At 43.0% G+C, this 12,590-nt stretch overlaps 1 protein-coding gene and 5 non-coding genes across 10 annotated transcripts in view; 1 reads left to right on the forward strand and 5 right to left on the reverse strand.

Annotated features, from left to right (window-relative positions):
• LOC130547623 (uncharacterized) overlaps positions 1-12,590 on the reverse strand; it is a 403,303-nt gene that overhangs the window by 307,175 nt on the left and 83,538 nt on the right. The window lies entirely within an intron of this gene.
• trnay-gua (transfer RNA tyrosine (anticodon GUA)) lies at positions 210-296 on the forward strand. Its single transcript is given in 2 exon segments — positions 210-246; positions 261-296. It is a non-coding gene; the product is annotated as a tRNA-Tyr (tRNA).
• On the reverse strand, positions 376-447 carry trnae-cuc (transfer RNA glutamic acid (anticodon CUC)). The gene has a single exon. It is a non-coding gene; the product is annotated as a tRNA-Glu (tRNA).
• Positions 9,173-9,244, reverse strand: trnaw-cca (transfer RNA tryptophan (anticodon CCA)). The gene has a single exon. It is a non-coding gene; the product is annotated as a tRNA-Trp (tRNA).
• On the reverse strand, positions 9,375-9,448 carry trnan-guu (transfer RNA asparagine (anticodon GUU)). Its single transcript has one exon. It is a non-coding gene; the product is annotated as a tRNA-Asn (tRNA).
• trnak-cuu (transfer RNA lysine (anticodon CUU)) lies at positions 9,720-9,792 on the reverse strand. The gene has a single exon. It is a non-coding gene; the product is annotated as a tRNA-Lys (tRNA).

Raw genomic sequence — 12,590 nt, forward strand, 5'->3', positions numbered from 1 at the left:
TAATACATAGCTAATGAACAGCAGCTATGCTAATTATTCTCTTTCTGCCCTCACCTCGGGATGCCCATCCCGAGGTAGGGAGAGATTCCGCCAGGCCCAGATGAACGTCATGCCCATCCCCAACTAGAGATTACGCCAGCTACATCAGAAATCCAGGTTGACTCCTGGCTCCTGTCCAAAAATAGCTCAGTCGGCAACAGGTTTCTGTGCCTTCGATAGCTCAGTTGGTAGAGCGGAGGACTGTAGGTGTCCCACTGGTCATCCTTAGGTCGCTGGTTCGAATCCGGCTCGAAGGAAGCATCTTTTTAACCCCCTTTAAATGACCATTGTTTATAAGGAGTGGTGAAAATGCGCCATAGGGCGTCCAAAACCACATTCCCTGACCGGGAATCGAACCCGGACCGCGGCGGTGAGAGCGCCGAATCCTAGCCACTAGTCCACCAGGGAGTACATGCTTATTACTGGTCCTCCGCAGGAGCCGGGGGTGCCTGGCTCGATGTGTATCCTTAATCAAGGCAGCCTGTCGGAAGGTACATGAAGGCATGGAAGGCAAATGGGCCACAGCGGGATCTGAAACCAGTTCAAAAGAATCCCACCCTTAGATTATGAGACTGACGCGCTGCCTAACTGCGCCAACGTGGTGTGCCACGGCACCAAGCACTGGACACCGATGGTCAAAATTGCTTTGCAAAAATATGCTTTGTCCATTATTTACCTATGAGGGTCCCATTAAATAAGTTACACATATATTGTCCGTTATACACCTATATGAGCCACATCAAATAAGTTACACATGTATATACAATTTTTGAGCATGATAACCATATTACAAGCTGTAATAAACATGTAATTGCCAAACTGAGTCACGGACACTTTTGGCACGGCTCCCATAGGTAGCTAATGGACACACCATTTTTAAGCTTCTGGACCAAAACTGTGAGCCTTAATGCACGTCATTGTGAAGGGCTGTTCCTCTTATACACTATACTGTTGGTTTAAGCTGGATGAATCATTGCCAAAGCAAACGAGACCACTGACAGGGGTCTTACTCTGTCTACCTAATTTTGTGCCCTTCGAGTAAATCGCAGATGTGAGAAAACATTGTGTCAATGCACACCGCTCTTTTATGTGCACGTTTGACTCGAAAGTCAAAGAAAATGGCTTTAGGCTGTTTAAGCGTGTGTCACACAGCTGCTGGGCTCAAATGAGGCAGTCAGCTCCGAGACGGGGTCCCCCGGGGCGCCGGGTGGCGTCCGGGTCTTCGGGGGCGTCGGGCAGGCCTCTCTCAAGTTTAGGCTGCAAGGGGGATGCGTAGGCATTCTGTGGATGGAGGCGTGGCCAGCGGGAAGACCCGCCCAAAATAGGTTACAAGGGGCACGCGTAGGCTTCTCGTGTACGTCGGGGTCCGGCCCGTAGGCTGCAAGGGGGATGTTTAGGCACTCTTCGGGAGGCCCGGTCGCAACCTGATCGGCTTAGGCTGGGACCATACGTCGAGTCACCCCCTCGTGGTTCTGCCCAAGAGAGCGCCTAACCCTTCGTTCCGTGACTCAAAAATTAGGCACTTTGGGCATTTTTCATGGGTCCCCCGGGCGTTGCCGACGCCCCATGACGCTTCCGTTCGATCGCGGGCGCTCTCCTCTTCGTTTCGGGCGACCTGGGAAAAATTTGACGTGCATCGTCCATAACTAACCGTCCGGCGCGTGTCAACAATACACATGCATGTCCTACTCAGAGACGACCCAAAGCAGACACAAACTCCCCGCGGCGAATCGAAGACCGCGTCACGCACCTCGAGACCCACTGCCGCCTATACTAACTACACTACTAACACTGTTCACATAGCAGTGTAGGAGGTCAAACAAATTGCCACTGATCTCGTTTATGAGCCTTTCTGGGCTCCTCCTACTTTTAAGCCCCNACGCACACGCACCAACACACACAGACACAGAGAACACACACACACACACACACACACACACACACACACGTACGTACACAGACAAGTACGCACACACACACACGCTCAGTGAGAGCACACATTTAGGATAAAGGAGAGAGAAGCACAGGTCAAATATAACAGATAATAAATTCCTATATGCAATATTAATTAAGTAAAACTTTAAGATTCTAAAGCAGCCCCCCGGTCAGGCAGATAGTGCAAAAACAGTATGCAAACGGTGGCGAGGAACCCAAAACTCTAATCGAGAAAAAAAACCTCAGGAGAACCCAGGCCCAACCAGGGGATTCCAGTTCCCCTCTGGCAAAAGCTGCTGCCTCTGCACAAGCTCCAGAGAACTTGCACAACAAGGCTAAATAAAATAAATAAACTTAATAATAAAATAAATTATAGTTTAAGATTATCATTAATAATCTAATAGCATTTGAAATTTTGTGGTGAAGACATGTCAAGAGACCGCGTCCTTCTTTATCCAGCTCTATCATCTCAGCTCTTGTCAGGTCCCCACTTCCCATTCTCCACTCTACCATCAGGTCAGGCCATGAACTGCATCCTGCTCGCTGTGGTAACCTTGGAACAATGAGACAAGACTGGCTGAGAGTAGAGTACTGTTCTGTACTCTTTGATGCAACAAGTACATCAGTTGTGTTTTTGGTTCCGGTTGATCTAACTAATGCAGCCTAAACCCTCTAGAAGATTTATATTATGGAAGAGTAGTGTATGCAAGATTAAAAAGATGCGTCTTTAGTCTAGATTTAAACTGACAGAGTGTGTCTGCCTCCCGGACAGTGCAGGGAAGACTATTCCAAAGTTTAGGCGCTAGATAGGAAAAGGATCTACCACCTGCACTTGATTTTGAAATTCTAGGTATTACCAACTGACAGGACGCCTGAGAGCGTAATGCACGTGAAGGACTGTAATACAAAAGGAGTTCATTCAAGTACTGAGGAGCTAAACCATGTAAGGCTTTATAGGTAATAAGCAAGATTTTAAAGTTAACGCGATGCTTTATAGGTAACCAGTGCAAGGTTGACAGAACCGGGCTAATATGTTCATACTTTTTTGTACGTGTAAGAACTCGAGCTGCCGCGTTTTGGACCAATTGGAGTTTTTGTAATAAGCCTGCAGGGCAACCACCTAACAGTGCATTACAGTAATCTAGTCTTGATGTCATGAATGCATGAATTAACTTCTCTGCATCTGAGATTGACAGCATATGACGTAGTTTAGATATATTCTTAAGATGGAAAAACGCAATTTTACAGGTGTTGGCGACGTGGCTCTCAAATGACAGATTACTATCGAATAGAACGCCAAGATTCTTTGCTGACGACGAGGGTTTTATGGAACATCCGTCAATAGTTAAACAGTATTCTTGGTTGTTACTTATAGCAGTTTTCGGTCCAATAAGTAACACTTCCGTTTTGTCCGAGTTCAGTAATAAAAAGTTGTTACTCATCCAGTTTTTTATATCGACTATGCATTCCATTATTCGATGGAACTGCTGTGTTTCATGAGGCTTCGAGGAAATATAAAGTTGAGTATCATCAGCATAACAGTGAAAGCTAACTCCGTGTCGCTTTATTTATATCTCCTAGAGGTAGCATGTATAATGCGAAGAGCAGAGGCCCTAAGACTGAGCCCTGTGGTACACCGTACTGGACTTGCGATTTGCGTGACACCTCATTGTTTATTGCTACAAATTGAAAACGGTCGGATAAATAAGATTTAAACCATTTCAAAGCTATTCCCTTAATGCCGACATAATTTTCGAGTCTATGTAGGAGTGTGCTGTGGTCAATGGTATCGAATGCAGCACTAAGGTCTAGCAGCACCAATAACGAGATACAACCTCGGTCAGACGCCAATAGCAGATCATTTGTAACTCTGATCAAAGCAGTCTCTGTACTGTGACATGCTCTAAATCCAGACTGGAATTCTTCATTGATGTCATTCCTTTGGAGGAAGGAGCATAATTGAGTTGAAACTACTTTTTCCAGAACTTTAGATATGAAAGGTAGATTCGATATAGGCCTGTAGTTCCTAGTTCTCTAGGGTCGAGTTGGGGTTTTTTGACAAGGGGCCTTATAACAGCCACCTTATATGCTTTAGGCACATGTCCTAATGTCAGAGATGAGTTAATAATACCAAGAAGAGGATCTATAATTTCTGGGAGCATCTCTTTCAGTAGATTTGTAGGTATAGGGTCTAGTATGCATGTTGTTGATTTAGATGATCTAATAATTTTAGACAGCTCATCTTGATCTACGGTATAAAATAATTGCATTTTCTCCTTAAGGGCGCTGTAGTTAGTTTGTTCAGCGGGTTTCACTTCTGATTGCATTGTTATAATTTTTTCTCTAATATCTTGGATTTTATATGTGAAGTAGTTCATAAATTCATCACTGCTATGCTGATATACAGGATCAGAAGTCACTGACGATTTATTTTTTGTTAATTTAGCCACCGTGTTAAATAAAAACCTAGGGTTGTGCTTGGTTTTCTTCTATTAGTGATGAAAAGTAGGCGGATCTAGAAGTTTTTAGGGCTTTCCTGTATTTTCGAATACTATCCTTCCATGCTGTACGAAATACCTCTAATTTAGTTTTCTTAAAGTTGCGCTCCATTTTTCGGGCCGCTTTCTTTAGAGCCTGAGTGTGTTCATTATACCACGGTGTGGGGCTGCCATTTTTAATCTTCTTTAACGTAGTGGAGCAACTTTGTCTAGCGTTACCGAGAAGGTGGAATTAAAATTTTCAGTGGTAATGTCAAGATCTTCAACGTTATTTCTCATGATTTGAGACAATTCGGGCAGATTATCGAGAAACGCATCTTTGGTAGTTGAAGTTATTGTTCTACCATATTTGTAACAATGAGTTTTATTTGCAGCCGTAGGCCAGTGAAGCAAACATAATACCAGATAATGATCCGAAATGTCTTCACTCTGCTGAAGGATTTTAACGTCGTCCACATTTATACCGTAAGACAGTATTAAATCTAAAGTATGATTACGAAGGTGAGTGGGTCCTGACACATGTTGACTAATGCCCATGGAGTTAAGAGTGTCTTTGAAAGCCATTCCTAAGGCATCTGTAACGTTATCTACGTGGATGTTAAAGTCACCAACGACAAGGAGTCTATCTGCGGCCAGTACTAGTTCTGATAAGAACCCACCAAATTCTTTAATAAAATCTGTGTGGTGCCCTGGAGGCCTATATACAATAGCTAGAATCAATTTAAAAAGTGTTTTATCTTTAGTATTAGGTGTTGAAACATGAAGAACCATGACTTCAAAAGAATTATATTTAGAGTTCGACTTCTGGGAAATGCTAAGAGAGTTATTGTAAAGTGCTGCGACACCTCCCCCTCTGCCTTTTAGACGAGGCTCGTGTTTATATAATAATCTTGGGGGACAGATTCATTTAAAGCAATATAATCATCTGGTTTTAGCCATGTTTCTGTCAAACAGAGCATGTCTATTTTATGATCTGTTATCATATCAGTTAACAAAAAGTGCTTTATTAGAGAGAGATCTAATATTTAGCAATCCGAGTCGTAACAGTTGATTATCTGTATTTTGTTCATGTTTAGTTTGTTTAACGTTTATTAAATTACTTTCAAGAGGTTTACGCATTATTTTATGTTTGCTAATCCGGAGGACAGACACAGTCTCTATTTTGTGATGTTTGGGAGAACGGATTACTACATGTTGTACATTTTGTGTATTCTGCGACGTGAGACGGCAAGCAGACAGTTGGTTAAGCCATTCTGTCTGCTCCCTGACCTGGGCCCCAGCGAGTCAAGTTTTAGCATTAGCATTAAGACTTTTTGCCATATTTCTAGACAGGATGGAAGCCCCAGCCCAGGAGGGATGGAGACCATCTCGTTTCAACAGGTCAGGTCTGCCCTCAAAACTCTTCCAGTTATTTATAAAAACTATATCATTCTGCAGGCACCACTCAGACAACCAGCCATTTAGTGATGATAATCTGCTATAAATCTCATCACCACGATAAGCAGTGAGGGGGCCAGAGAATATTACAGTGTCTGACATCGTGCTTGCGAGCTCACACACCTCTTTAATGTTATCTTTTGTGATCTCCGATTGACGGAGTCGAACATCATTTGTGCCGACGTGAATAACAATCTTACTGAATTTACGATTAGCCTTAGCCAGCACATTTAAATTTGACTTGATGTCAGGCGCTCTGGCTCCCGGTAAACATTGGAATATGGTGGCTGGCGCCTCTATGTTAACGTTCCGAACAATAGAATCACCGATAACTAGGGCACTTTCAGCAGGTTTCTCAGTCAGCGTCACTGAGCGGGGCAAACCTGTTCGAGACTGTAATCGGAACGGTCGAGTGATGTTTTGTCCTGCGACTACGCCGTCTCACAGTCACGAAGTTTCCCAGCTGCGGAGGATTTTCAACCGGAACCGAGCTGTGTGCGCTAATGTTGCTCGCATCCAAAGTGTTTTCTATCGTCGTTAAACTCTTACTATCCTCAGATAAAGATTGGATGCGAGACTCTAATTCTAAGATCTTCTCTGTCAGCCTAACTATTTCCCTGCATTTATCGCATATAAAGCCCTCGCAGCTGACAGAGAAGGCTAAGCTAAACATATGACATGAGGTGCAAGTAACAATAATAGGAATAGAAGCCATAACTCACCGGATTTGAAGTGCAATTCCAACTTACCAAGGTTGCTCGATGGATCGTAGTATACTCGCTTAAAAGGAGAAACAGTTAGCACACAAGACAAACCAGAGGCAAGATGATATTCCACAGTGTGAACAGAAAGCAAGCTAACACGCTATTGCTATGCTAACGGCGTTAAGTTAACTATCACTTTTGGTTTAGACTCTTCCAAGTAAATAACAGGAACAGGGTTATTGAGATATCAGGATAAGTTAGCAACGACAATAATAATTAACGAAAATAAAATACACTAATATTAGAGCGAAGTGATAAGAGCACTGATACAAACAAGCCGCCGGCAGCGATGCAGGAAACAGGAAGCAATGCAGGAAACAGGAAACCATAACCCATATAACATATTGACATGACCATTCCCACAATGATCTACATCCTCTTCCTTTAGCTAAATGCTCCCTTAACAAAATGAAACTTAAATCATTCATAATAAACAATTCTGTGTAAACACTTTGAATGACCAAACAGTGTGACTGCATAGTTATAACAGTTACAATTATTAACTGAGCAAATAGCACAAATCTTCAGGCATTCTCTTGTTACATGAAAACACAATAACAAAGTGCTCAATACAACATACAGAGAAAACATAAACATAATTAACAGTCTTAAACAGTCAAACCAATATCAATGTTTCTTTTAAATCTGCCAACATTAAAGTCATTTTCCATACCTTGGATTAGGTTTGCACATACAACCTGATCGTGTTATGTAAAGTGCATTACCGACTTCGGCAGCAGACTGTACTGAGTGCTTTGGCAAATCAACAGGTATCAATTGTGGTTGCGGAGGGTGTGTTTGCGTTATACGTGGTGTAGGATTAGAGGAGTCTTTTGCAGGTGTATTTGTACTCTGAGAGTCAATGTCTTCAGGGTTGTGCTGTGATGGAGGAGGCTCTGCAACAGGAAGAATATAGCGACGATTCCTCCTGTATGTTCTCCCTTTGCACTGAACCGTGTAAGAACGAGGCTCTCTCTTCACCTCTTTCACCACGCCAAGACGATCATAGCCTTTGGGAGTCTGCATTCTTACGACTTGACCCATTTCCAGTGGCTGTAATGGGTGACTTGAAGCATCGTAATACCGCTTTTGGGTATTTCTCTTGTTGAGAAGATGTGCAGTGATTTGCTGAGTATGTTTGGGAGCTGGCTCGAGCAACTTGGAGTGTACAGGGATAGTTGATCGAGTCTGTCGTGACATCAGACGCTCTGCAGGAGAACCTAATGTTGGGTCACGAGGGATGTTTCTCAGGTTCAGAAGGTTGAGATATACATCTGTTCCATCTCTGTGTGATTTCTCCATTAGTCCTTTTGCACTACGGACCGCTCTTTCTGCCAGCCTACGAGATGTTTTTGACTGTGCATATTCAGGACTACTAGTGACATGAGTGAAGTCCCATTGTTTGACAAAGTCCTTAAAACGTTGACTTGTGTACTGCCTAGCATTGTCTGAAATGAGCATGTGAGGTGTGCCATGAACTGAGAAATGTTTCTTTAGTTTCTTGATCACAGTGCAAGATGTTGTGTCATGCAGTAAGTCGATTTCATACCAACCAGAGTAAGAGTCCACTAGCACATGGTAGTGTTGACCGCGCCATTCGAACATATCCATTGCTACCGTGGACCAGGGAAGATCTGGAACTGGGTACAGCTTGAGTGGCTCCCTCTGCTGGTGAGGCTTTGTGCTGTTGCAAACTGAACATGAAAGTACTTCTGCTGTGATGTCGGCTGTCATTGCTGGCCAGAAAATGATACCTCTAGCTCTTTGTTTAGTAGCTTCCAGACCAGGGTGGCCTCTGTGGACTATGCTGATGTACTCTTTCCGCAAAGAGCGAGGAATGACTGTTTTGTGGCCCTTCATCACTATTCCATTATCCAAAGTTACCTCATCTCTGTAGGGAAAGAATGGACGCACAACTGGCGTAACACTGTGTTCTTTGGCTGGCCATCCGCTTTGAATTACAGAACTGAGAGTCTGTAGTACTTCATATTCCGCAGTGTGTTTTCGGAGTTCCTCCAGACGAGCAGTAGAAATATAGCTAACACTCATGACTTCGAATGAGTCGTTTTCCACGGCTGGAGGGGTTTCTGCGTTTGGAACTCGAGACAAGGTGTCGGCAAGATACATCTTTGCACCATCCAAATTCAAGTGAGCACACAGTATTTACCTTCTATTGTAACGTGCTTCCTGAGGCCTCAGGTAACATGTGCTGGATACACAGTGTTGTGTCCCGAGTGCCGACAATTCAAAAGTACAGCAGGTACAGCGGGGAGCTTTTTTACGACACGTCTTATCACTGTCTTCACATTTTGAGCCTCACCTCTACATAGAAAACATCCTAAACGTCCAACAGTGTTAAAGTGGACAATCCCGTAGGTGCAAAAAGCTCCTTCTGATTCGGCGATATAAATCACGGTTAGCTAGCAGCAGTCAGTCAAGCCGAAGTGCCACAGCAGCCACAAGGCATCGCTAGCAAGGCTTCTAAGCACAAAGAACCAGTGACCCCGACGTGATTTGAACACGCAACCTTCTGATCTGGAGTCAGACACGCTACCGTTGCACCACGAGGCCTCTCGCTGCCTTACACAATCACGGTGCTCCTAGTCATGCTCTGGCGTAAAGCCTCGGGACGCTATCTCCGTCCCGATGGCCGAACAGACATGCGTCAGCTGTGCTGTATGTGGCAACGAAAACCTTAGCGCATCCCTGGGTGGCCTCGAACCACCAACCTTTCGGTTAACAGCCGAATGCGCTAACCAATTGCGCCACAGAGACCGTCAGAGGTGGCAGGCGGGCGAGGGACGGCGGCAGAACGAGACGTGGAATTCGATTCTCGGACTTGGTTTGATTTGGAAACAAACAGCAGAGCTTTGCAGAGTCATAACCACATACGTCGCAGCAAGGCAATATAGCGGATGCTTTCAGAGAGCCCTTTTTACCATATATTGGTTAAGAGTCATTGTGCCTTCTGTATTTTACCAAGAAGCTGCACAAGCATCCCGTCACCTGGCCTGGTGAAAAGCACCAAGAACAGAAGGCTCTTACACGCCCAACGTGGGGCTCGAACCCACGACCCTGAGATTAAGAGTCTCATGCTCTACCGACTGAGCTAGCCGGACGTACATCATGCAGGGATTCAGGATGACACTACGGACACTACACTGTTCCTGGGGCCGATTCCCGTCAGGGAATGTGGTTTTGGATGCCCTATGGCGCATTTGCACCAGTACTTATAAATAATGGTCATTTAAAAGGGGTGAAAAAGATGCTTCGTTCGAGCCGGATTCGAACAAGCAACCAAAGGATGACCAGTGGGACGCCTACAGTCCTCCGCTCTACCAACTAAGCTATCGAAGGCACAGGAACCAGTTGTCCAACTGAGCTATTTTTGACCCAGGTCAGCGGATGTCCCATGGCACGAAAAGCAGAGCAGGTGCCACGAGCCAGTCAGGAGTCGAACCTGGAATCTTATAATCCGTAGTCAGACACGTTATCCATTGCGCCACTGGCCCTCCCTGACCCGCTGACGTGGCAGGCAGTATTGCACTCTTCCGCCTGATGGACAACTTCTCCTGAATGTGACTTTAATATCTTTGTTTTATATTTTAGTAAAGCCACTTCCTGAATGAATGTTAAAAAATATTGGGAGACCTAATTTTCATAGTGAGGAACTTATACAGAACTAGGTAAGAATTTATGCAGAATCCACATGATGCAGCAGACCTGTGCAACATAACAGTTCATATCGATTCTTTACATTCTTTTAATTATCAGTATGTATATGTATATATTTTATACTATTCTAAATTTATATTATACATTAATATCATATTGTTTTGTTCAGGACAATAATGGTGAAGTTAATCAACCTTGCAGAGCACACAGTAATCACCGGAGGGGGATCTCCAGATACTCCAGATCTCCATATTCAGCTCAACACCACACGTAACATGCAAGCATACAAGACCACACACAAACATTATATAAATAACATAACTCTACACGGTTATCAAATGCACATACACACTCATGCATACAACACCAGAAATATTAAAAACCACTAGCCTTAGCCATGTTGATGGTTACTGTTGTTATAATGTTGTCAGAATGCCTGTTGTTTAGTATCGTTTATTTGTTTTTGTTGTACAATGAAATTTACATTTCTGAACTGCTGTATGTTTCATGTTTAAATTATTCAGTGAAAAATAAAGCTTTTAACATTTCACAGCTGTCCATTGTTTCTGTATTTTAGGTGTTAAGAACATAAAATTATTCATCTAAATGAGCTTACATTTGATCATGAGGGTAAACTAGACTTTTTTGGAAGAAATAACAAAAATGTGTTAGTAAAAACAACTTAAAATTGTGAGTCACACCAACCGAAAAAATTGTGCAAAATCCCTTGCTGGGAATAGGGTTAGGGTTACTCAAAAATTTAAACAATGCCTACTAAAAAATTTAAGGTAATGCTGCTTAAAATTTCATGTAGAACTGGCTTAAAAAATTGGTCGCAAAAATGATGCACTATATTTTTAAGTAACTTCAGCGTCATTTTTTTTCAGTGTGGGAGGTGATGATTATCCATCCTGCACCGAAGTTTCACATGCTAAGTGATGCCGCACTGAGCCCAGACTTCCAGCGCGAGTTATTTCCAAACAAAAAAACTGAAAACTGCACTGTTTTCAACGCCGATTGTGAGTGCAGTTGTAACTTCACTGCTAATGTGTTTAGCTGTATCACATGTATGTATCTACTTAAGTTCCAGTCGACGGTGAATGACGTCACTTCCCGATACAAACACAGCCCGTTGAATAAGCCCACCCCCGCCATTGATTGACAGGTTTCTGTACAAGTCAGAGGAAACGCAAATGCAAAGGAATTTACGATTTCATTTGAGTTTTGGCAGGCTTAATACGCGACGCCAGAGGAAGTGAAATGGCATATGGGGAATTGCTATTGCGATTTAAATTTGGCAGGGTCGTAACTCGTAAGACACAGGTAATTCATTTGCAAATAGACTTTGCTTTTCCTTTTGAAATTTGGCACACATCGTACGTTCGCGTAAATGCAAATGCAAACGGTTTGCAATTGCGTTTGAATTATGTCACAATTTTGACACGAACAAATAGAAAACGCATTTGCAAATGCAGTTTGCAATTCCTTTTTAATATAGTCCGCAGAATCATTCCATACATTTTGGCCGTGTGCGTGTGTGGAGCATTTCAGAGAAAGACACAGCACGGGACTTGCCGCACGGAAGTAAATTTCCGAATGAAAGCGTCTTTACCGGTCGGTAACTTTACATTAGACGGAAGCGTGCTGTCTGACAGTAGCCCCGCCACTCGCGACATCCTTTGACATCATACAGTCGTCGCGTGCACACAGTTCCCTGTACTAAACAACTTGTCAAAGTATGTTCTGTGCACCTTCTGAGAGAACAGTCAGCTTTTGTGGGCGGAGTTTGGAGGAGAGACGTAAACTGAAATGGTTGTCAGTCAGCATCAGTCAGAATTGCTTGCATTGGATGTTTTTTTTCTTCTAAAAATCATTCTGCAATGTAGCCTATAATAATCCAACAGTTTTAGTTTATTGACAGTTTTAGCTTATAAGCCTAATGTGGAATGGCACTTTTTAATGATCTGTTTTGTTGTAGGGGTACAGAGTAACTTACATTACATTCTATTAGCAGTCAGTTATAGGCCTAATTAATATGGGCTATTCACAGGCTCAATTTTTTGTTTGAATTTACTTTGTTTTGCTCAATTTTATATTAAGTTGTATTGTAATTTATTGAAAAGACAAATTATAAAAAGCACATTTTGACTATTCAGTTTGTGCAATAGTGAAAAAAATGGTTAATAAATAGAAGAAATGCAAAAAAACATGTTCGGTGTTCGGTATTATTCGGCCTTCGGCC

Source organism: Triplophysa rosa, linkage group LG24, assembly GCF_024868665.1.
Source record: "Triplophysa rosa linkage group LG24, Trosa_1v2, whole genome shotgun sequence".
Taxonomy (NCBI): domain Eukaryota; kingdom Metazoa; phylum Chordata; class Actinopteri; order Cypriniformes; family Nemacheilidae; genus Triplophysa; species Triplophysa rosa.